Here is a 25,484-nt window from a genome sequence, read left to right as displayed (position 1 = left end):
GAGATTTAGTGACAAGTTTCATTGCAAATCACATTGATATCATTTACTGAAAAAAATGTCTTACTGAAGAAGGAAAATAAAAATATTTTTTTAAAGATCATTTTGTTGGGCGCCTGGGTGGTTAGTTGGTTAAGCATCCAGCTTCGGCTCAGGTCATGATCTCACTGTTCGTGAGTTCGAGCCCCACGTTAGGTCCTGTGCTAACAACTCAGAGCCTGGAGCCTGCTTCAGGTTCAGTGTCTCCCTCTCTCTCAGCCTCTCCCCTGCTTGCATTCCCTCTCTCTCTCTCTCTCTCTCTCTCTCTCTCTCTCAAAAAAAAAAACATAAAAAATTAAAAAAAATAAAGATAGTTTTGTGAACAGATTTAGATTCATAGACAACTCACTCTGGAAAGATCATGGTTAGCACAGCTCTTATTTCTTTCAGAGAAGGAAATGGAGGCAGGAAAAAATGTCATTAAATGACCAGTTTAATGACAGTGCTCATGGATGAGAAGATATAAGAATGTAAGTGTCCTGATTCCTAGTATAGTGTTTTCCTCACCATTCTTCCTTTAATATTGCTAAATGCATTCTAGTTTTATTTGTAATGCTTGGGAACATGAGTATGCCACACTGTCTTTTACAAAACTCGTAAAACTTCAGCCATATGAGCACCTCTCCATAGTTAGCTGCTCTTAAATCTTTAATGAGGAGGGGAAAGCAGCTGTGGAGGAGGAGCAAAGATAAATGCAAGGGAACTATCTGAAAAAGAAGATGTGTGAGGGTCCCAGACAACTGTAGTTACAAGTCAGGCTACAGGGTAAAATCATTATAATATCCAGCCCTTAGAGCTAAACAGTTTGCTTCAGATTGTCACCAGAAGGAGTTTTGCTTGACTAATGAGGTTGGAAGAGGGGTCAAGTTGGTGACAAGGTTGGGATCAGGCTTTGGAATCACTTGATGTAGAGTCTAGTTTACAAAAGAGAATTCCCTCAGCAAAGGATCTTGTTTTATCACCACTGGGTTCCGTTTACTTGAATAAGCACAACTCTGGTTATTCTTCCTCAGTTCCTTCATTAAAAACCTCAGAGACTGTCCATGTTCTTGTTTTTAATCTATGGGAAACAAACAAAACCATTCTAACCATGGAAAAAAAAAATGTTCCTCTAACTTATAAATTAAACCTGAAGAAAACTTCCCCCATTCCCAAGAATGCTTATAAAGAGAAAAAGATCATTTTTCATGACTGAGAAAAGTTCTACTGTTGACTGGTTGATAAAGGACTTTGGCCCAAAGGTCTGATTCAACCTAAAGAAAATCTGTCACACTGAGACAGTCTGGGAAAGCCCTTCCATTTCCAGAGTAAGTATGAGTGAGAAGAAACTTTCACTCTTCCAGAAGAAATAATTTCTGCAAGTTAATCATATCCTTATGTTTTGAGTTAAAATTGGGAGCCAAACTGGCAAAGAAACATGGCACAACTTTTTTTAATCCATGATCTATCTTGTTTCTCCTCAGAATTACTGAAAATTCAAATCCACTTTCCTTAGATATCTAACATTTCTGTATGCCCCCAAAACTCATCCTATTTTCAATAGTCAAATTTCTAAGCAATGCATAGCAATTATACTTGATATAATTGGCATATTTGTTGAAAATTATGTGTTACAAGGACAATAATAGACAGCTTTTGATTATTTATTGCATGTGATCACCTCCACTATTTCTTCTGTTAATTAAGGCAGTCAAGAATGAGTTATATTCAAAGTCATAAAGCAAAGCTTGGTGAGATCTTGGAGTTTTTGTGCTGCTCTTAAATTCTTATGAGGTAAGTCATACAGGAAGAACATTCAGCAAATATCTTCTTGTTTCCAGTTTTCCAGAACCAAGAATGTTTTAGAAAAGGCCTCTTAAATCTGTCAATAAATAACTATAAAACTTTGTCCAATTAGACACATCAAATGTTTCACTTTTATATCTATTAATTGTGATTTAAAAAATTTAACTGCTGGCTGTCACTTCGATGAAACAAGCACAAATGCAGCATTTTAAAAAAGAAATTCCAAGAGATGAATTTAGAAGTAAATTAGCATTACCCTATAAAATTATTAAATGCTCCCTCTTGTTGAAACTACAATGAAAAGAAATGACATTATCATAAATCCCTGCTGGAAATGCATATTTAATAAATTCCAGAAAAATTTCTAAGCAATGCATAGCAAGCATCCATACTGTAGCCTCAGAAAACCATCTTCAATATGTACAAGTAGCTTTAGTCTCAAACTCTTCTTTGTAGCACTGTTTTGTGAATATATTTCCTTAAGTAACAAAAACAGTATATTTTTTGAATTAAAAAATAGACTCAGATAAAGTAACCTGTATTCCCACCACCCAGAGAATTATTATTACACTGGCTAAATAGTAATGTATTGTTTTCCAGGCTTTTTTCTGTTTTTTTCTGAAATGTGTAATGTATTCCATATAATGTTTTGTAATCCACACCGTATCTTGGTGTATAGGACATATTTCAATATCACTAAATATTATTTCACAAGTTAATTTTAAACTTTAATTATCGTGAACAGTCCTCTGTTACAAGATTTTTGTGTTATTTCCAAATTTTTAAATCTTAAACAATGCTGTAATCGTCCTTATCTGTAAGCCTCTGAACACATCCATAACTATTCCCTAAAGAAAATGTCTCAAAGGTGCCTGGGTGGCTCAGCTGGTTAAGTGTCTGACTTTTGATTTCACCTCAGGTCATGATCTCATGATTGTGAGATCAAGCCCCATGTCGGGCCCCATGCTGGGCACAGAGCCTGCTTAAGATTCTCTCTCCCTCTCCCTGTGCCCTTCCCCTGCTCACACGCTCTCTCTCTCTCAAATAAAAAAAAAATTAAAAAAAAAGGAAAATATCCCAGAAATGGAATTGCTGGGTCAAAGATTGTTACATATTTTAAGGCCTCTAATACAGACTGCCAAGTGCCTTCCAAAATTATTACATCAATATATCCTCTCATTGTCTGTGAACAAAATTGGCAAAAATTATATTCCTTTACAGTTTTAATTTGCATTGCTTTAATTATGAATGAAATTAAATATTTTGTCATGTTGTAACTGACACAGTGTACTTCTGTTGATTGCCTACTTGTGGTCTTTTGCTCATATATTTTTCTGTTGGTGTATTTGCCTCACCTTCCTAACTGCTAATTGTTCTTAAGATATTAACCTCTTAGGGAGAAGCGGCAAGATGGCGGCTTAGGAGGACGCTGGGCTCACCGCGCGTCCTGCTGATCACTTAGATTCCACCTACACCTGCCTAAATAACCCAGAAAACCGCCAGAGGATTAGCAGAACGGAGTCGCCGGAGCCAAACGCAGACGAGAGGCCCACGGAAGAGGGTAGGAAGGGCGGCGTGGCGGTGCGCGCTCCACGGACTGGCGGGAGGGAGCCGGGGCGGAGGGGCGGCTCGCCGGCCAAGCAGAGCCCCCGAGTCTGGCTGGCAAAAGCGGAGGGGCCTGACGGACTGTGTTCCCACAACAAGCGCGACTTAGCGTCTGGGAGGTCATAAGTTAACAGCTCTGCTCGGAAAGCGGGAAGGCTGGAGGACAAAGGGAGGGAGAGCTGCTGAGCCCCCTGACGACAGAGCTCAGCTTGGTGGGGAACAAAGGCGCTCGCCAGCGCCATCTCCCCCGCCCATCCCCCAGCCAAAATCCCAAAGAGAACCAGTTCCTGCCAGGGAACTTGCTCGCTCCGGGCAAACACCCAACTCTGTGCTTCTGCGGAGCCAAACCTCCGGCAGCGGATCTGACTCCCTCCCGCTGCCACAGGGCCCCTCCTGAAGAGGATCACCTAAGGAGAAGCGATCTAAGCCTGCCCCTCCTACCCCCGTGCACCTTGCCTACCCACCCCAGCTAATACGCCAGATCCCCAGCATCACAAGCCTGGCAGTGTGCAAGTAGCCCAGACGGGCCACACCACCACACAGTGAATCCCGCCCCTAGGAGAGGGGAAGAGAAGGCACACACCAGTCTGACTGTGGCCCCAGCGGTGGGCTGGGGGCAGACATCAGGTCTGACTGCGGCCCCGCCCACCAACTCCAGTTATACACCACAACACAGGGGAAGTGCCCTGCAGGTCCTCACCACGCCAGGGACTATCCAAAATGACCAAGCGGAAGAATTCCCCTCAGAAGAATCTCCAGGAAATAACAACAGCTAATGAACTGATCAAAAAGGATTTAAATAATTTAACAGAAAGTGAATTTAGAATAATAGTCATAAAATTAATCGCTGGGCTTGAAAACAGTATACAGGACAGCAGAGAATCTCTTGCTACAGAGATCAAGGGACTAAGGAACAGTCACGAGGAGCTGAAAAACGCTTTAAACGAAATGCATAACAAAATGGAAACCACCACAGCTCGGCTTGAAGAGGCAGAGGAGAGAATAGGTGAACTAGAGGATAAAGTTATGGAAAAAGAGGAAGCTGAGAAAAAGAGAGATAAAAAAATCCAGGAGTATGAGGGGAAAATTAGAGAACTAAGTGATACACTAAAAAGAAATAATATACGCATAATTGGTATCCCAGAGGAGGAAGAGAGAGGGAAAGGTGCTGAAGGGGTACTTGAAGAAATAATAGCTGAGAACTTCCCTGAACTGGGGAAGGAAAAAGGCATTGAAATCCAAGAGGCACAGAGAACTCCCTTCAGACGTAACTTGAATCGATCTTCTGCACGACATATCATAGTGAAACTGGCAAAATACAAGGATAAAGAGAAAATTCTGAAAGCAGCAAGGGGTAAACGTGCCCTCACATATAAAGGGAGACCTATAAGACTCGTGACTGATCTCTCTTTTGAAACTTGGCAGGCCAGAAAGAATTGGCACGAGATTTTCAGGGTGCTAGACAGAAAAAATATGCAGCCGAGAATCCTTTACCCAGCAAGTCTGTCATTTAGAATAGAAGGAGAGATAAAGGTTTTCCCAAACAAACAAAAACTGAAGGAATTTGTCACCACTAAACCAGCCCTACAAGAGATCCTAAGGGGGACCCTGTGAGACAAAGTCCCAGAGACATCACTACAAGCATAAATCATACAGACATCACAATGACTCTCAACCCGTATCTTTCTATAATAACACTGAATGTAAATGGATTAAATGCACCAACCAAAAGACATAGGGTATCAGAATGGATAAAAAAACAAGACCCATCTATTTGCTGTCTACAAGAGACTCATTTTAGACCTGAGGACACCTTTAGATTGAGAGTGAGGGGATGGAGAACTATTTATCATGCGACTGGAAGCCAAAAGAAAGCTGGAGTAGCCATACTTATATCAGACAAACTAGACTTTAAATTAAAGGCTGTAACAAGAGATGAAGAAGGACATTATATAATAGTTACAGGGTCTATCCATCAGGAAGAGCTAACAATTATAAATGTCTATGCGCCGAATACCGGAGCCCCCAAATATATAAAACAATTACTCATAAACATAAGCAATCTTATTGATAAGAATGTGGTAATTGCAGGGGACTTTAACACCCCACTTACAGAAATGGACAGATCATCTAGACACACGATCAATAAAGAAACAAGGGCCCTGAATGAGACATTGGATCAGATGGACTTGACAGATATATTTAGAACGCTGCATCCCAAAGCAACAGAATATACTTTCTTCTCGAGTGCACATGGAACATTCTCCAAGATAGATCACATACTGGGTCACAAAACAGCCCTTCATAAGTTTACAAGAATTGAAATTATACCATGCATACTTTCAGACCACAATGCTATGAAGCTTGAAATCAACCACAGGAAAAAGTCTGGAAAACCTCCAAAGGCATGGAGGTTAAAGAACACCCTACTAACGAATGAGTGGGTCAACCAGGCAATTAGAGAAGAAATTAAAAAATATATGGAAACAAACGAAAATGAAAATACAACAATCCAAACGCTTTGGGACGCAGCGAAGGCAGTCCTGAGAGGAAAATACATTGCAATCCAGGCCTATCTCAAGAAACAAGAAAAATCCCAAATACAAAATCTAACAGCACACCTAAAGGAACTAGAAGCAGAACAGCAAAGGCAGCCTAAACCCAGCAGAAGAAGAGAAATAATAAAGATCAGAGCAGAAATAAACAATATAGAATCTAAAAAAACTGTAGAGCAGATCAACGAAACCAAGAGTTGGTTTTTTGAAAAAATAAACAAAATTGACAAACCTCTAGCCAGGCTTCTCAAAAAGAAAAGGGAGATGACCCAAATAGATAAAATCATGAATGAAAATGGAATTATTACAACCAATCCCTCAGAGATACAAACAATTATCAGGGAATACTATGAAAAATTATATGCCAACAAACTGGACAACCTGGAAGAAATGGACAAATTCCTGAACACCCACACTCTTCCAAAACTCAATCAGGAGGAAATAGAAAGCTTGAACAGACCCATAACCAGTGAAGAAATTGAATCGGTTATCAAAAATCTCCCAACAAATAAGAGTCCAGGACCAGATGGCTTCCCAGGGGAGTTCTACCAGACGTTTAAAGCAGAGATAATACCTATCCTTCTCAAGCTATTCCAAGAAATAGAAAGGGAAGGAAAACTTCCAGACTCATTCTATGAAGCCAGTATTACTTTGATTCCTAAACCTGACAGAGACCCAGTAAAAAAAGAGAACTACAGGCCAATATCCCTGATGAATATGGATGCAAAAATTCTCAATAAGATACTAGCAAATCGAATTCAACGGCATATAAAAAGAATTATTCACCATGATCAAGTGGGATTCATTCCTGGGATGCAGGGCTGGTTCAACATTCGCAAATCAATCAACGTGATACATCACATTAACAAAAAAAAAGAGAAGAACCATATGATCCTGTCAATCGATGCAGAAAAGGCCTTTGACAAAATCCAGCACCCTTTCTTAATAAAAACCCTTGAGAAAGTCGGGATAGAAGGAACATACTTAAAGATCATAAAAGCCATCTATGAAAAGCCCACAGCTAACATCATCCTCAACGGGGAAAAACTGAGAGCTTTTTCCCTGAGATCAGGAACACGACAAGGATGCCCACTCTCACCGCTGCTGTTTAACATAGTGCTGGAAGTTCTAGCATCAGCAATCAGACAACAAAAGGAAATCAAAGGCATCAAAATTGGCAAAGACGAAGTCAAGCTTTCGCTTTTTGCAGATGACATGATATTATACATGGAAAATCCGATAGACTCCACCAAAAGTCTACTAGAACTGATACAGGAATTCAGCAAAGTTGCAGGATACAAAATCAATGTACAGAAATCAGTTGCATTCTTATACACTAACAATGAAGCAACAGAAAGACAAATAAAGAAACTGATCCCATTCACAATTGCACCAAGAAGCATAAAATACCTAGGAATAAATCTAACCAAAGATGTAAAAGATCTGTATGCTGAAAACTATAGAAAGCTTATGAAGGAAATTGAAGAAGATTTAAAGAAATGGAAAGACATTCCCTGCTCATGGATTGGAAAAATAAATATTGTCAAAATGTCAATACTACCCAAAGCTATCTACACATTCAATGCAATCCCAATCAAAATTGCACCAGCATTCTTCTTGAAACTAGAACAAGCAATCCTAAAATTCATATGGAACCACAAAAGGCCCCGAATAGCCAAAGGAATTTTGAAGAAGAAGACCAAAGCAGGAGGCATCACAATCCCAGACTTTAGCCTCTACTACAAAGCTGTCATCATCAAGACAGCATGGTATTGGCACAGAAACAGACACATAGACCAATGGAATAGAATAGAAACCCCAGAACTAGACCCACAAACGTATGGCCAACTCATCTTTGACAAAGCAGGAAAGAACATCCAATGGAAAAAAGACAGCCTCTTTAACAAATGGTGCTGGGAGAACTGGACAGCAACATGCAGAAGGTTGAAACTAGACCACTTTCTCACACCATTCACAAAAATAAACTCAAAATGGATAAAGGACCTAAATGTGAGACAGGAAACCATCAAAACCTTAGAGGAGAAAGCAGGAAAAGACCTCTCTGACCTCAGCCGTAGCAATCTCTTACTCGACACATCCCCAAAGGCAAGGGAATTAAAAGCAAAAGTGAATTACTGGGACCTTATGAAGATAAAAAGCTTCTGCACAGCAAAGGAAACAACCAACAAAACTAAAAGGCAACCAACGGAATCGGAAAAGATATTCGCAAATGACATATCGGACAAAGGGCTAGTATCCAAAATCTATAAAGAGCTCACCAAACTCCACACCCGAAAAACAAATAACCCAGTGAAGAAATGGGCAGAAAACATGAATAGACACTTCTCTAAAGAAGACATCCGGATGGCCAACAGGCACATGAAAAGATGTTCAGCGTCGCTCCTTATCAGGGAAATACAAATCAAAACCACACTCAGGTATCACCTCACGCCAGTCAGAGTGGCCAAAATGAACAAATCAGGAGACTCTAGATGCTGGAGAGGATGTGGAGAAACGGGAACCCTCTTGCACTGTTGGTGGGAATGCAAATTGGTGCAGCCGCTCTGGAAAGCAGTGTGGAGGTTCCTCAGAAAATTAAAAATAGACCTACCCTATGACCCAGCAATAGCACTGCTAGGAATTTATCCAAGGGATACAGGAGTACTGATGCATAGGGCCACTTGTACCCCAATGTTCATAGCAGCACTCTCAACAATAGCCAAATTATGGAAAGAGCCTAAATGTCCATCAACTGATGAATGGATAAAGAAATTGTGGTTTATATACACAATGGAATATTACGTGGCAATGAGAAAAAATGAAATATGGCCTTTTGTAGCAACGTGGATGGAACTGGAGAGTGTGATGCTAAGTGAAATAAGCCATACAGAGAAAGACAGATACCATATGGTTTCACTCTTATGTGGACCCTGAGAATTTAACAGGAACCCATGGGGGAGGGGAAGGAAAAAAAAAAAAAAAAAACAGGTTAGAGTGGGAGAAGCCAAAGTATAAGAGACTCTTAAAAACTGAGAACAAACTGAGGGTTGATGGGGGGTGGGAGGGAGGAGAGGGTGGGTGATGGGTATTGAGGAGGGCACCTTTTGGGATGAGCACTGGGTGTTGTATGGAAACTAATTTGTCAATAAATTTCATATTAAAAAAAAAAAAAAAAAAAAAAAAAAAAAAAAAAGATATTAACCTCTTATCAGAGATGTGGCAAATCTTTTTCCCAGTTCACACTTTGCCTTTAATTTTACTTGTTTTCTAAACAAAATTAAAAGTAAAGTATCAAGTCAAAACCAGTAATCTGTTCAGAGGGAAAAGGCTATTGAAGCCGGGGTAGGGATGGGGGAGAGGAGCAAGCATCTGCAGCCATGAATGAGGCCAGCTCCTGCAGGGCTGGCCTCAACTACTCCTGTCTTTCTCCCCATCACAATATTGTCCTTCCAAACTCTGAACAGAGCCCACTTCCATGAAATAGATGTGTTACTTACACCATTTGGCATGGATCGACTTAGTGTCTTGTACTGCTCTTGGGATAATTCCTGTAATTGTTCATGAATTCTCAACCAGACTGCAAGCAATTTAAGGACAGGAACACTTTTTTTATGCTTCTTTTCCATTCTTTGTGGTTCTAGCACCATGCTCAGCAGGTAATAAGCCTTGAACAATTACTTGTTCATTGAGTACAGATGTGCTCCTTTGGTGCCTTCCATGGCCAGATCAGTCTGTTGTTCCTTTCTCACAGATTTTATTGAGGCTACATCTATGTGTGAAAATTACTGAGCCATTTTAAATAAAGTGATTTCTGTTCTGACAAATTACTGGTCAAACCTGTATTCAGAGTAAGTGATTTCCTTAAGTGATGGGTAAATTCAGTCAAAATAGTTGATTTGAGCCTTTAAGTTGACCTTTTTCTCAGTCAATAAGAACACACTACAACACAGAGAAAGTTGAGTTTCCCTGCGATGCCAGCCACAGCTCACCCAGTGAATTATGAGGAAAAAGGGTGGGTGGTCTTTCCTAGAACAATACTGAAATACTCAAAGCTATATCCAAAGAATATATCCAAATATATTTCTTTTTTTTTAATGTTTATTTATCTTTGAGAGAGAGATTGAGAGAGACAGAGTGTGAGAGGGGTAGGGGCAGAGAGAGAGGGAGACACAGAATCTGAAGCAGGCTCCAGGCTCCGAGCTGTCAGCACAGAGCCTGATGCTGGGCTCGAACTCACAAGCTGTGAGATCATGACCTGAGCCAAAGTCGGACGCTCAACCGACTAAGCCACCCAGGCACCCCTATCCAAATATATTTCTAAAATATCTTTCAAAAATACACGACATTACGATTTTAATAGATGATACACATTTTCTGAATTTATTTACAATTATATGTGACTTATACCAGTTTGATAATTTTAAAACAACAATACGAATTCAATGCAAAACTCAGTATTTTAAAAGTGAACATTGTAGGTGCACCAAAATCTTTGAGAGGTTCTGGTCCAAGCTTGCCCATCGAAATCTATGTATTACAAGGTAAAATTGGTATCTGTGTGTGTGTGGGTACTAAAACATATACACATTAGAACACATATCACCACGTAAAACTCTTGAAGTAGTTGCCACTTTAGGAAAATAAACCACCACAACTTTTAAAATGTGATAGATGTGGCCTTAAAAGTAAATATTAGTTTGTAAATATGCTAGTCATTGGACAAGGACCTTTTATCTGGTATGTCTTTTATGACCAATTAACATATTTAAGAAATACATATGAGACATAGAAAAAAAGAAGTTTCTAATATTTCATTCAAGAGAAGACTAACCTTTCCTAATCCGGAATTTGAAACTAACTCAGTGCACAAGTTAGAGCATAAGCAGTAGTAGGCCTTTGAAGCTTAAAGTTTAATCCTTTTTAGGTCATCAGGAACTTGTGTATGTTCGTGTCTGTTTCTCATAAATGCACATTATAAACACTATCTGTCATCATCCCATGAAGTGTGGTACAGTTGATAGTTTTAGTGAGCAAGAAATCACTTTGGGGTAAAAGTCATTCTTTAAGACTAGCTATGGGGTGTGCTAAATGGAAGTGCAATGGAGAAGTTTGCACCATAGGGCTTGTGAATTACGCAAACACTGGGCTGCATTCTTTGACGCCACCTATTACTAACTTATTATTTGGAGTTCCTTTTTTTTTTTTTTTTAAAAAGGTAGTTCCTACTACCACCCAGTAAAAAATGTACTCTGCAATCTTTTCTTGTTTTGCATATGATTGGTAGCATACCTTTTAACTGCTGTAAGTAATAAAAATATATATGTGCAAGTTGGCTATAAGAAATGCCAAAGTTTCACCTAATAAAATTTTGGTATGCCTCAGTTTTCAAAGTAAATTTGATTTATTTGAGCCACCAGCCGTCCGATGACAGCCCTGTGTTTTTTATATGAGTCATGTCCCAAGGGGTCTAGAATATGCCAATGGTGTACCTTGGATTGGATCCAGTGTCCGCAAACAGGTTTTCATTAGACTTTGATGCCAGTCGCATTTGGGAGCGGAGAGGCTGCTGAAAACCAGCTTTGCTTTGGGATCACTTCTTTCTTTTAGAAAAAACAACAAAGATCTTTTTTAGCAAAGCTTTGCGCCTCCACATTGTAGGTGTATGGTAATATTTTAGAGAGCAGTAATCTGTTATTGCAGGTGGTCGGGCTTCAAGCACTTCCGTATTTTGAGAATAGATCAGACGAAGTGCAACAACTTTTATTGAAAAATTGCCGAATTTGAAAATTAGAAACACATTTTCTGTGGCTAAGATTAAGTTAGCATGTATTACAGTCACTTGGACTTTTCTGTAGCACTAAGGGGAATATAATTACATAGATTATTCCACATGTCATGAGATTGGAACCTTAATCACAGTTAGAAACCTTTATCATGCTGACGTAGACCCTCCAGTTCAATCTCTTTAGTAATTAAAGGACTTCTCTATTTTTTGGTTAAAAATACGGAGTAGGCAAGTCAATGAAAAATGAAACAAACTCACCTTTTATTTTTATACATAAAGCAAGTTTTATTTCTTATTTTTTAATTGTATTTATTCATGCTTTCAGAGAAAGCTGTATGTGAGGATGGAGTCCAAAATTATCCTTTAAAATCTACTTTTAGACACACACATATGTATCCATGAGAGTGCATTTGTGTGTGTGTGTGTGTGTGTGTGTGTGTGTAGCATTTGTATGGAACTTAATTTAAAAATGAGATTTGGAGTCTTACAGCTTAAATCAAAGAGAAAAAGTAGATGTATATTGTTTACCTGGTAGTAAGAAAGACTTTTATCCAATGAAAATTTATTACCACCAGAAATCACCAGATCAAAAGAAGAATGAAGGGAGAAAGAAAGAAAGAAAGAAAGAAAGAAAGAAAAGAAAAAGAAGAAAGAAAGAAAGAAAAAAAGAAAAGAAAAAGAAACAAAGAAAGAAAGAAAAGAAAAAGGAAGAAAGAAAGAAAGAAAGAAAGAAAGAAAGAAAGAAAGAAAGAAAAGAAAAAAGAAGAAAGAAAGAAAGAAAGAAAGAAAGCAAGAAAGAAAGAAAGAAAGAAAGCAAAACATCCCAAGAGAATCGTGGGTGGAGACCTAAGTCAACAGAAATGTTGCCAAAGATCCAGAACATAAACTGACACTAGCTGTCATCCCAGCATATTTTTTTGCCCTCTTTTTTTGTTGCTGTTATCCAGGGGTTTTAATGACATTGTCTTGTAACTTGGTAAATCTATCCTGTGTCATTCTAAATGCAGAAGAAGTATTTTATTGCTCTTCCTGTCATATACACTAAGGTGTTGCATCTTTTTGAAAGAAAAACGCGTTTAGAACCCCCGTGTTGGGATCGAAGTCAAAACTACAATAAACGACTTCAATCAACCCAGCAAGGACAAAATTGATCAGAATGTGTCTATTTTATCAAATATAATATAAATCAAACACTACAGAGTAAACTACTACATAATTAATGGTCAGTGACATGGTATAGGCTATTGATCTTCACTCATTTTTGCTTGGATATCCCCCCAAATGTTTTTAGTATGACCCCCCATATCCTTATGTTATTTTCTAAAAATTCTTATTATTGTTTTACACAGATACATAGGATGCAATCTCCAATGTATTGTAAATATCAACATTTTCACTTTTTTATTTATTTATTTTTTTTTTTTAACTTTTTTTATTTATTTTTGGGACAGAGAGAGACAGAGCATGAACGGGGGAGGGGCAGAGAGAGAGGGAGACACAGAATCGGAAGCAGGCTCCAGGCTCCGAGCCATCAGCCCAGAGCCTGACGCGGGGCTCGAACTCACCGACCGCGAGATCGTGACCTGGCTGAAGTCGGACGCTAAACCGACTGCGCCACCCAGGCGCCCCAACTTTTTTAGATATATTTAATAAAATCTAAATATCATAGCTAGTTGATACCATCATCATCTGGGCTCAAGAGTTCTTCTGGGATGATGGTAATAGTTTGAAGTGGAATTGTGGGGATATTGAGCAATTGTATACATTTACAAAAATTGCAATTACATAGTTACAGTGGGCGAATTTTATGGTGTGTAAATTATATCTCAAAATAGCTGTTAAAATAGAAACAAGTTGGAAATTTTACATTCTTCCTTTTTCTCCTTTGACCTGTTTTTCCCCCATAGAAGCCCATCCTATTATAGTATATTTTTAGGATCAAAATCTTTTGTTGATGATCCCATACTTCTTTGCAATGAATATATGTATATAAATTTAGATTTAAATATTTTCTATATTCTATGACATAAGGCTCTAAATATTAAAATGTTTATTCGATGTTTATTATTATTATAAGTAGCACAAATTGATCACTAGCAATATTAATATGCAATACGTTTTATAAATAATCAAACTTAAAAATTAACATTTATTAGACGCACCATTCAATGAAATAGAACTGTTTCTTTTTTCATTTGGTTAATTTTTTTCCAATTACTCATTGCCAAATGAGACAAAATCGAACAGTTTTATTCCAATTGTTTGTTTTTACAGATTTAAGCACCAAGAAACTTTTTTTGTATAAATCATAAGATGAAATATAAGATATTTATATAAACAATATGGGTCAAAGTTTTCAAATTCCTTGAGTTATACATCATGCAGTGACCTATTACTAAAATGTTTTAGTGGCCTAAACTCAACAAGGTCCTCTCTCAATTTTACTGAAAGCAAAAAATTGAAAACAACTTGACTTGCAAAAGTCAGTCGTTAAAATCAATCACTGTCTTAGCATTTATATCACTATTTTGAATTCTTCCTATGCTTGGCACTGTGGGGTTTTTTACAGTTTTATAGGATTTTTGTTGGGTAAGAGGTGTGCCATTCTTCTGTAAACTGGGAGAACGCTGATTGCTAAGGGAATGCCTTTATCCTAGGTGAGGTCTCATGCAGATCAATGCTATAAAGGAGCAGACCCGGAAGCAAAGGATCTGGAAATTGATTACCTCAAAGCTATCCTCAACTTTATGTCCCTTGAAAAGTTTTGTCCATCTTGAAGGGTGTCCACACCCCAGTTTAAAGACTGGTACAGCCAGCAAGAAGTCAGAAGCAGGAGAAAGTATAGTTGGATGCCCCTTGGGGGTGGGGGGAAGGAAAGCAGATACACCGAGGCATCCAGAACTTAGCTGGACCTAAGAGAATGTGTAGGCTTTAGGTATTCAGAAAGAAGCAAGGAAAGGCATTTCAGATGGGGGACTCACTTAAACAAAAGCATGGAAACAGAATTGACATGTTCTCTGCAGGAGAAGAGAAAGGGACTGACTGAAACATACATGCTGTGTGGGGCCAAATGAAGATCCAATTGTAAATGCAATACAGTGAGAAGGGTCCTCAAGAAATATTTTTGTTCTATCCCTGAAATCTAACTCCATCAATTCCAAATGGCAATGGACATATATGGTTAAGAAGAGCTTTCTAAGATCAGATCAGCACTTGAATTTAACTCCATGTTCAGAAAACAGCTTTAGGGGAATCACTTTATTTTCTAGGTAAAGAGGTACATGGGTACCTGGAATCAATTCATCAATCACACATATTTACTGAGTCCATTATTATTAAGTCTATACCATGTGCCAAGCCTTGGGTGGCCTTATGGACATCCTTTCAGCCCATACTCCAAAATCTGGACTACTTGACATACTGAGCTACTCAGAACTCTCCTGCTTAAGTGATTATGGATATAGGATACTAAAATTGTGTGCAGGTGTAAAGGGCAGCCACAAAATCTCCTTGGTACCGTATCCTGTTTGTAGGGCCTTGTGCCTCTCCAAAGTCTACAGTTTCTATGCACATGTTCCCTAAGTTAAAGTGACCTGGATAGAATAAGAGACTGTCTTTCTTCATCTGACTGTTGACTGTAGTTGGTATCAGCAATGTAAAAAAGATTTTTTTAAACCTGAACATATATATACATAAACACACATATAGGAATGTCTGTGTCCAAGTTTATTCACCTGCAGTTGGCGAAATAAGCCACATCCAAAATACAGACTTTCTGTAAGAATTTCCTTTCAAATTCATTTCTGTCAGAAATAGTCCCCAAGTGGTTTGTGGTTACTGATCTTATTTTTAGGGTGAACCATACTTAGATCAGCCCAAAGGCTTTTCAGTCCCTTTAGGAGGATAACATAAATGGGAGGGAAAGTTTATACCTAAAAGTCACCCCAACTTAGAGAAGGATTTTGAACCCATTTTCCCTCTCTATGCTGTACTCAACTTCAACCCTGCAAGACTGAGTCTCTTCTTCTCTAATTTCCCTTTTATGACTTGATACCTTCGTACACGGCCTTGCTGCATTTAGGATGATCCCTTTGGCTGCTCTCCAGAAACCCCTCTAGCACTCAGCTCTAGTGCCACCCCATTTTCCCGATTCCTTCAGGCCAGGCTTCACTCTGTTCTTCCTGTGCTTTCTCTGAACTGAAAGTGCGTGTTCCCCACATGACATTATTATAGCTGTGTTACATTGTTATTCATCTTCAAATCCTTGGTACTTAGCAGGGTTCTTGGAACGTGGGTATTGCTCAATACATGTTTGTCGAATGAGTGAACAAACTACTAAGGTCCTAGGACCCACCAGGTAAATAAAAAAGAAAAATAGCTCAACAGCAACCATGGGTTACAGTTTTACACAGGTATATTCTTTAGGATTCATGATTCGTAGTGGACCTCTGATGTGCAAAGTGAAGGGTTTTTGTTTGGTTTTGTTGGTTTTGTTTTGCCTTGCAGCAAGTGTGTGTGTATGTGTATAATGTGTATGTGGTATATGTGTATGGTGTATGGTCTATAAAGTAAGATAGCCTTCATAGTCACCTGGAAATCCTAGAGTTAGATCTTACTTTTCTACCTTTATTATACTCACTCACAATTTTCTGTTCTGTTACCATAAGCCACACGTGCACGCGTGCACACGCGCACACACACACACACACACCCGCGCGCTTCCCCTAAGGTTAAGTGGTAAGAATGGGAGATAAAATACAGAAATGTGGGAACATCAAGATCTCCCCTCATGTTTCAGTGACTCATCTAGCCAACTCAAAGTGAGATTTACCATTTTAATTGCCTCACCAAAAACTCTCTTTTGGTTTCCTTGATCTTTTGGGGTAGTCTGTGGGTTGGGGTGTTAGACATTAAATGTAGCGATGTTGGAGGTAGAGACTAAGCTGGATAAACATGAAGGACCCTGAGGGTCCTTAGGCATGTGGAGCCCCTCTGGTGGAAAATGAACTGGCATCTGTAAGATGCCTGCTGATGTGGGGTAGGGGCTTAGTAATGACCCAGCTTGTGAAATCGGCCCTTTGGGGCTGGCATAGAGTCATAAACCAAGCCAATTAAATTCTTAGAGGAAAATATAATTGTGTAAACTTCAAATGTGGAGTTGAACTGTTTAGCAGTGAGCTGTTCTTTTAACTGCCAACCGCGCCTGAGCCCGCCTCTTCCTGTTAGGTCAGCAACAAGCAGCAGCTCCAGGCTTGGACGTCTGGGTAATGGGAGTAACAAAGCTTTTTTGCCCAGAGTTTTAATATCCCAAAGGCAAAACTGAACTGATAGTGATAATACAAATAGGATGTTTGCATTAGAGTTGATGCTAGAATTGGTTAAGACTTTTGGACTATTAGGATGGGGTGAATATATTTATATGTGAAAACTGTGTGATTTTTGGTGAGCTAGAAGGTAGAGTGTTATGGGCTGAACTGTGTCCCCAAATTCCACATGCAGAAGTCCTAACCCCAGTACCCCAGAATGTGGCTCTATTGGGAGATAGGGCCTTTACAGAGGTGGGCCCTAATCCAATTTGACTGGTGTCCTTATAAGAAGAGGAGATGAGGACACAGACCTGTGCACACACAGAGGAAAGACCACATAAGGACACAGCATGAAGGTGTCATCCGCAAGCCAAGGAGAGAGGCCTCAGAAGAAACCCATCCTGCCAACACCTTGATCTTGAATTTCCAGCCTCCAGAACTGTGAGAAATAAATTTCTGTTGTTCAAGCCACCCAGTCTGTGGTATTTGTCATGGCAGCATTAGCAAACTAGCATCGTCACCTAGTCCAGGAAATATTATTTTCTAAGTCTTCTTATTTTTTCTAACTCACTGAGCTTTGTAAGAAATAAGCAGTATGATACTGGGGAAGGAGAAGACTCCTGTTTTGAAAGGCCTAAGGCTTATATAATTTTGGAGAGTCCTCCTCAACAAAAAAAATAAGTAGCAAAATGATTATTTTTAGAATAAGATAAAAAATCACAACAAATTTTAAAATTGTAAATAGGAGACAAATTCAAAAACACTTATCATCTGATCACGTGAGCCAGGCCTCACTGGAGGGTTGGGCAGGTCGGGGCGCTGAGGCTTACACGAGGTTGGCTGTGTGTTAAAGTGCCTGTTTGAAATAATAGAGAAAGGCTGGACCCCTTTATGGTTAGATTTTCTGTCTTCCCATATTCCCAGGTACTCCATCACAGCACATCTGTAGACAGGATTTCATTCGCAGGAGCCTCCACCAGGCCATTAAGTCACACTGTCAGTCTAGCCAAGTATATAGTGCCTTCTGGGAGAATCCTTGCAAATACCCTGCCCTGTGCAGTAATTAACAATGGTCAGTTACTCTTTTCAGTAGTATGTGATGTAGATCCCCAGAACTGGGTTTTGCTGGCTGTCTGCCACAGGTGACAGAGCAAAGAGTAGGGCTTGGTGCCCTGGGTGCAAAGATAATCCCCTCTGCATTTGCACAGAAAACTGGAGAATTTTGGTGAAATTTTTCAGTTTCAGAATTCATTGGATCTCAAATCAGGTTGCCAGTACTGAGGTCATTGGTATGACCCTTTTTCCATTTTCACAGGCAAAGCTTCCCTCCTTGCTCAAGACAAAATTCATAAAATGGTGCCAGAGAAATATGATTTTTTTTCACACTTCACAAAGCTGTCAAAAAGCCTGGGTTTGCCAGTTTTGCTTTTAATGTGCAAAACCTTTCACATGGCTCCAGGAACAACCCAAGATCTAGTGGCCAACAAGTTGCATTTCCTTCCAAAGGAAACAGTAGAAGCATTGTTGGAGAAGAGGATGGCATCGACTTCAGCTGGAGCTGGTAAGGGATGGTATTCACATTCAAAAGAGCAGAAGCATTGGCTTCTGCAACAACAAACTTTATTTCAGTGGCAGGTTTAAGACATACAGGCATAGTGTGTGTGTGTGTGTGTGTGTGTGTGTGTGTGTGTGTGTGTATAGGGTGTGTGTGTGTGTTTACTCACGCATGATAATCTTCTCTCTCATATGGGCCAAACTTTTTGTGTCCATTTTGTAAATGGGACATCTGAGAAGCAGCCCTTTGCCAGGCCTAGGGACATAGGGTGATCAGTTTTATCAAATTTTCTTTGACTCTATTACACATGACTCTGAGTCCTAATGATAGCTTGTCCTGGACTTCTTCATGCTTTCCTTTTTTTTTTTTTTTTTTTTTTACACTTTCCATGCCTACTCTGAGGATATTTAGATAACCAAAGTTCCATTATATTTGGCCATGTGTTTTCTTCCTCCTTTCTTCTGTTTTCTACACCAGTGATTCTCAAAGTGTGGTTCCTGGACCAGCAGTATCAGCATCACCTGGGAACTTGTTAGAAATGCAGGTTCTCAGACCTCATCCCAGACTGACAGTATATTAAATGGGGCTCAGTATTCTATATTTGAACGAGCCTTCTAGGAAAACCTGATACTCCCAGAAGTTTGAAAGGTACTGTCCTACATCACTTTTATCTGTCCTGAGAAGTAGATATCACAGCCTTCAAATGCTTACTCACAGTGGGCAATGTCCAAAGAGAGGGGACTCAATGGTAGTTGTGATAAGCGTTTCATACACATTAATCTGTGGAGACCTCACAGGCTCCCTGTAACTATCCAGCTTCTACAGTTGACACACTGAGGCTCAGGGAGGCTATGCAACATAACCATAGCCAAGATGGCTTCAGAGGGTATCTCAGAAGAATGTTCACGTGACCACCCACTGGGCCTCCTCTGTGCTTGCTCTGCAACATAAGACAAACTCCCAAATAGCTTTACTCCTTATGGACAAGTTCTTTATGATAAAAATTCTAGCAACATTAGCTCTAAGAGCACTCAGCTGGTAAGGGATGGAGCCAAGATTCAAAGACAGTGTATCCATATTTAATCCCTGTACTTTGGCCTGTATCTTGCAACTCTCTCAGAATTTATTGTTCATAAAGTGCAGGACTGGGCTCAGTGGAGGATACAAAGTTGAATGATAGAGTCATGACCCTTAAGAAGTTTAGGGTCTATCTGAAAACTTTGGTCTGTGGCTCTCCTCATGCATGGGTAGGCAGATCCAGACAACCCAGAATGGTGTTATGGAAAACACCGAGGCCTGAGTCAACAGCTCTGGATTTGAATCCTGGCTCTTCTAGACCACATGTTGTGACCACAGGAAAATTATTTAACCTCTCTGAACTTCAGTTTCAACATTACTGGTGCTTATTGTGAGCCTATATTGGGATTATATTTTTAGAAGTTTCAGTACAAAAAATAAATGAAATGGACTGAAAGAATGTTTTGAAATGTTTCAGTACAATGCTTGTTAATGAATGTCATTAACATTCTTGTATTATTTACTTACTAATAGGATTGTTGGCTGAGGAAGAGATAATGAAAGTAAAATTCCAGGCACAGCTTGGGTGCCTGAGAAATGGTAGTTACTTTTCTTTTTTTATTAGTAAATGCAATTACATTCAGTAGTACCAGCCACAATGTCATCTTTCCCTGCACAGAAGTTGGGCCAAGGCTGGGAAGCTGGGAATAAGGACTGTGGAACAATGAGGGAGTCCCACACTGGATTATACTAAAAGTGTTTCAGTGAGTGTTAAGGCGTGCTGTGGGTTGATCACTTGAATATTACCCCTTTCACTTTCTTTGAAATATTGAGTTTGGAGAAAAGAGCTGGTGAATGGTCACAAGATGTTGAAAATAGAAGACATTTCATAGATACCAAACGATTCTTGCATATTGTGCTAAAAGGGATATAGCCAAAAAATTTAAAAAGTTGACGAGGTACAAACTGAATTTGTTGCCACTATACTGTTTTAATCACACTGGACGTAAGCAGTCCTTCACCATCTGCAGTGTGGGCTTCAACTGCAGACTCATTGCCCAGAGATAGTGCTCGAATGTGGGTTTTTTTTTTTTTTTTTTTAGTTTTGGTAAATTTTACTAAAAATCAAAATCCAAGTCTTATAGATAGAATGCAGGACGTAGCTTTGGGGTGCAAATCTTCATAGATTTAGAATCTATGTATTGCAGAGCTAATTTGTTTCCCAGACTGTTTATTTTCCTTTAGGAAAAAAGTACATAAGACTAGAGTATTTCGAGTTTTGAAAAAAAATTTTTTTTAAGGAAAGGATGGAACATGTGAAACACCCCATAATCTCTAGAGAGATGAAGCAGGAAATACCAGTTTGAAGCTAACAAAAATGGTAATGACCAAATTTCCCAAGAAAGTAATCTTATAACATTTTATGGTCATCAGTTCATTTTACACATGCGTAAACAGTGATAAAATGAGGTGATATATAAGCAAGTTTGTAACCAGCTGTGCCTTTTATAATTATATAGATGCCCTAACTCTTGATTGAACAGGGGTTAATTTTTACAGTGGAAAACAATTACCACATTCATTCATGTAATTCTTTGCAAAGAAACAATTCTGTTTAACTAAGGGGTTAACATGTGTGTTGTTTATGTTTTTTTTTAATTTTTATTTTCTGTATATTGTGGTGTTTTGACATTTGAAAAACCTGTCTGGGGAGAGACTGCTCCTCTTGGGTTATCCAATTCTTAGACATAGCATAAGCCCAGCTGGGAACATACGTTTGATGTACAAACCACTCCAAAACTATACCTCCTTTATCTGGTGGCAATATTCCTTCGCCTTAATCACCCCACAGCTAGGTGCCAGGCAACTAAGGACCACTCCTATAATTTAGAGCCCACAGAAATTATTCAGACTAGCCAATCCTAAGCTATTGTACGCTTCCCTGCCTTGCCTTTCCCACAGAAACTCCAACAAAGGCTGTGGCTTAGATTCTCCTCTCTCCCCTGCCACTCTTGCCTCCTGACTACCATTGATGCTTCCCCATGTGGTCCTGTGTGGCATGCCTCCTGTCTTTAGGACCCATGAGTATAGTAGGCTTTGTTTCCCTGACTCTCTCCTGTGTCTCCTCTTGTGCCCACACCCGACTGACCACCATCAAGAACACAGAACTACACGTGACAATACTGTTTACATCAGGTTCCTGCTACCAGGTGCCATACTACCTTTTCCGATTGACACAAGCAACTATAGAGCCAGGCCATTAAATTCAGAAAGCCTCTGGACAAAGCTGCACACAACTTTGTCCCAGTTGGCCCCTTCTGCTTCCCAGTGTCTTTCCCTTTGCCGATCCTTTAGACCTTGATTTCACCTTGATGATTTTTGTATACTCCCTGCTTAAATCTGGTACTCCCCTGCTGACACGTGGTTCTTGACACTGGAGCTCTTCCTCCTCTACCTGACCTCAAGGGCATTACAGCCCAGTTCTCCTCCAGCCACTCATCCCTCTCGCCTCGCTGCTGACCTTAGTCTATACCATATTACATCTTACCTTGCTTACCTTACCCTTTACACTCCACTCACACATACAGTAAAATGTGCCATTTGCCATAGCTATCTAAAATAGGCGGCTGAGTTTAGTTCAAAACACTAACTACATAGAAGTTTAATTAGAAAATACGCTAGCATTTTTTCCTACTTTAGGATATTTACGAGCTATCTACATTCAATATCATATTATGTATGTATGCAAGTATACTATCTTTATATAAGTTGTGGGACTATAATTACCATCTCACTAATTAACACATAACATAAAGCTGTTTTATATTACTGGAAAAAAATGTTTAATTTCTTCCTATTAACTGCTAACCGATATTTATTACTATACCTATTTTAATGAATAAAAACTTCATTTCCATATGTTATATTTATGGAAATAAAATTTTCCATATAATTGATGTGCTAAAACATAAAGCAAATCAGTAGCACTATGTTCTCTTAAAGCTAAACAAGCCTTTTGAAATCTTTCCCTACACTGTTACGTTGTTTGCTAAGTATTTATTTATAAAAGGTATAAGGATCAACTTAAATTTGGATTAAATAACCACAAATGGAATTAGTAAGCAAGCTTTGCAATTTTGTTTGCTATATCTTTACTCATACATAGTACAAAGATAAACTTGCATCAAATAAGCACAAAGAGAATTAATAAATAAGTCTTACAATATATATTTTCATACACAGACCTACAAAGAGTTTTTAAAAACTCTACTTGGGTTACATTCACCATTGCCACTATTTACCCTCCAAAGGAAACAACTCACCTTCTCACAGCACTAGTCTGAGTAACAACAGGCATGATGTCTCATATCTACAAAGAACCCACTATGTTGCAGATGCTGTTCTACATGTGATAAATGTGCCAATTACTCCTCCAATTGTAGGTACTATTGTTATCTCCATTTCACAGATGAAGGGACAGACAGGAGAAAAGGCACTCATCCCAAATCACACCCCCCTATAGGTGGTCAGGGAAAAATGAAGCCTGGTCTTCCTCTGGAGCCTGTGTTGGAGCCCCTTTGCTCTTAATGAGTTCAGAATCTCCCCATGAGTAGGGCTGCAGAGGCCGCAGAAGGCAAAGGGAGAGATGTTTGGGCAAAGGCAGAATCAAGTAATCATCCATCTACCTTCACTTTCTCCCTCAACCCCAATAAAACAGCTATAAAGGGATTTTTTTTTAAAAGACAAATCCAGAAAGAGGAGGGGAAATGGGAGATAAAAGGCACCAACAAAATTTAGGAAACTGGAAAGCCAAAGGATGAATAGGAACTGAGTGGCTCATCCAGAAAACCAAATCCTAAGCTCACAGTGGGGAACCTAATGACAACTAATAAGCACCCCAGAATGGACCAAAGTCTTGGAATTCACCAGGAATCTCTGGATGGGGAGTAAGGGAGGGAGGAATGGGTGAATTCTATTGAGAAACAGATCCCCAGATCCTCAGATCCCCAGATCCCTGTTGTGCCCACCAGAGTTCTCTCACCCTCTATTTTCCTGAAGAGTTAAGAGTTCCTTGCATGTTTGATAGTGTGAACCAGTTAAGGAAGCTGAATTCAGAGTTTCCAAATTTTTAATTAATAAACACCATTTCATGCTCATGAAAATGGTTAAAACATAAAAGACTGGCAAAACCAAATATAAGTGAGGTTCTTGAACAACCAGAACTCTCATATGCTGCTGGTGGAAGTATAAAATAGTATCAGCACTTTGGGGAATGGGTGGGAAGGTAAATTTACATCTATCCCATCACCTACCAATTCCACTCCCAGGTATTGATCCAAGGAAAAACTAAGTGCATGTCTACAAAATGATTTACATAGTAATGTTCATAACTATCCTATGCAGATTTGCTAAAAGCTGGAAACATCCTGAATTTCCATTAACAGGGGAATGAAGGCAAAACAAAACAAAAAACCCTGCCAAGTGGCCAAATAGTGGAATACTACTCAGTAATGGAAAAGAGTGAAAAGCTAGTATACTCAACATCATGGATGAATCTCAAAAAATTGTGTTCAGGAGCACCTGGGTGGCTCAGTTGGTTAAGTGTCCGATTTAGGTTCAGGTCATGATCTCGCAGTCAGTGAGTTCGGGTCCTGCATCAGGCTCTGTGCTGACAGCTCAGAGCCTGAAGCCTGCTTCAGATTCTGCGTCTCCCTCTCTCTCTGCTCCTCCCCCACTCACGCTCTCTCTCTGTCTCTCAAAGATTAATAAATTTAAAAAAAATTTTTTTAATTGTGTTGAGCTACAGATCCTAAACACAAAAGATTTGTACAGTGTATATGATTCTTTTCATCTAGAGTCTAAGAATAAGGAAAGCCATTCTACAGTGATAGAGTCAGACAGTGGGATAGAAGTGAGGAAATGCCTGAAAAGGCACATGAGGGAACCTCCAGGGATGATGGAAATGTTCTGTATGTTGTTTGAAGAAGTATACATAAGAGTTCAAACTCCCCAATCTGAATACTCATAATCTGTACATTTTGTTTAATGTAAAGTATACATAATAACTTTGTAATATTCATAAATAGCAAAATATATTTAAAAATGTGCACTTATAAATCTGATTTACAATAGAAACATTTTATGTTCAAGGCACTTTTTAGAGCTTTATACATACAAACTAATTCAGTCTTTGTGATATCTCAATGAGATATTACATCAATTTTACAGTTAAAGACAGTGAAGCCTATAAAGTAAGAAACTTACCGAAAATTATACAGTGAGCCAGTTGTAGGGCTGGGATTTGAAGCCAAGTAATATGACTCTAGAGCCTTTACACTATTTTATGGTACCATGCTGCCTTCCACTGACTAAAGAAAGAGGAGGGTGAAGAAAATACAGTTGAAAAAAGTGACATTGAAAAAAGTGACACCTAAGTCTTAAAAGAGTTCCTAGGTCCTTAGTTCAAGTTGGGACGGCCCAAGCTCCTGGGCTAGAACTGCCTAGACAATCGGGATTGAGGAGGTACAATTGGACCTGAGTCTTGTGTGATCTCATTGCTGAGGCATGGCATGATATAGTTATTCCAGAGCATTACCTTTAGCATCAGGTCCAAAGTCCAGTCTATGCCTAGGGTGTTATATTTGTATGGCCTTCAAAGCCTTTGTTTTCTTAACTGTAATCTCACGACGCTGATATCTATGCCAGAGGTAAGACATGTGTAGCAGATACAGCTAGGTGTCTGCCCAATGTTCACTTTCTCCTTCTCCCTCATTAACAGACACCCTAGTTTGTTAAGAGTCGTGTTATGCCTGGGGTGCCTGAGTGGCTCAGTTGGTTAA

General features: G+C 39.3%; 1 long non-coding RNA gene across 2 annotated transcripts in view; it reads right to left on the bottom strand.

Annotated features, from left to right (window-relative positions):
- Nucleotides 1–334: 334 nt before the first annotated feature.
- The window catches only part of LOC111560495, a 117,063-nt gene continuing 91,913 nt past the window's right edge, over nt 335–25,484 (bottom strand). For both annotated transcript variants that reach the window (XR_006597974.1, XR_002742353.2), the window contains 2 exons: nt 11,471–11,581; nt 335–1,096 (listed from right to left, as the gene is read on the bottom strand). This is a non-coding gene — a long non-coding RNA (uncharacterized LOC111560495). The remainder of the gene's footprint in view (nt 1,097–11,470; nt 11,582–25,484) is intronic.

Source organism: Felis catus, chromosome B2 (assembly GCF_018350175.1).
Source record: "Felis catus isolate Fca126 chromosome B2, F.catus_Fca126_mat1.0, whole genome shotgun sequence".
Classification (NCBI taxonomy): Eukaryota; Metazoa; Chordata; class Mammalia; order Carnivora; family Felidae; genus Felis; species Felis catus.
Note: the sequence above shows the minus strand (reverse complement) of the source record. Positions and strands in the feature narration are given on the sequence as shown.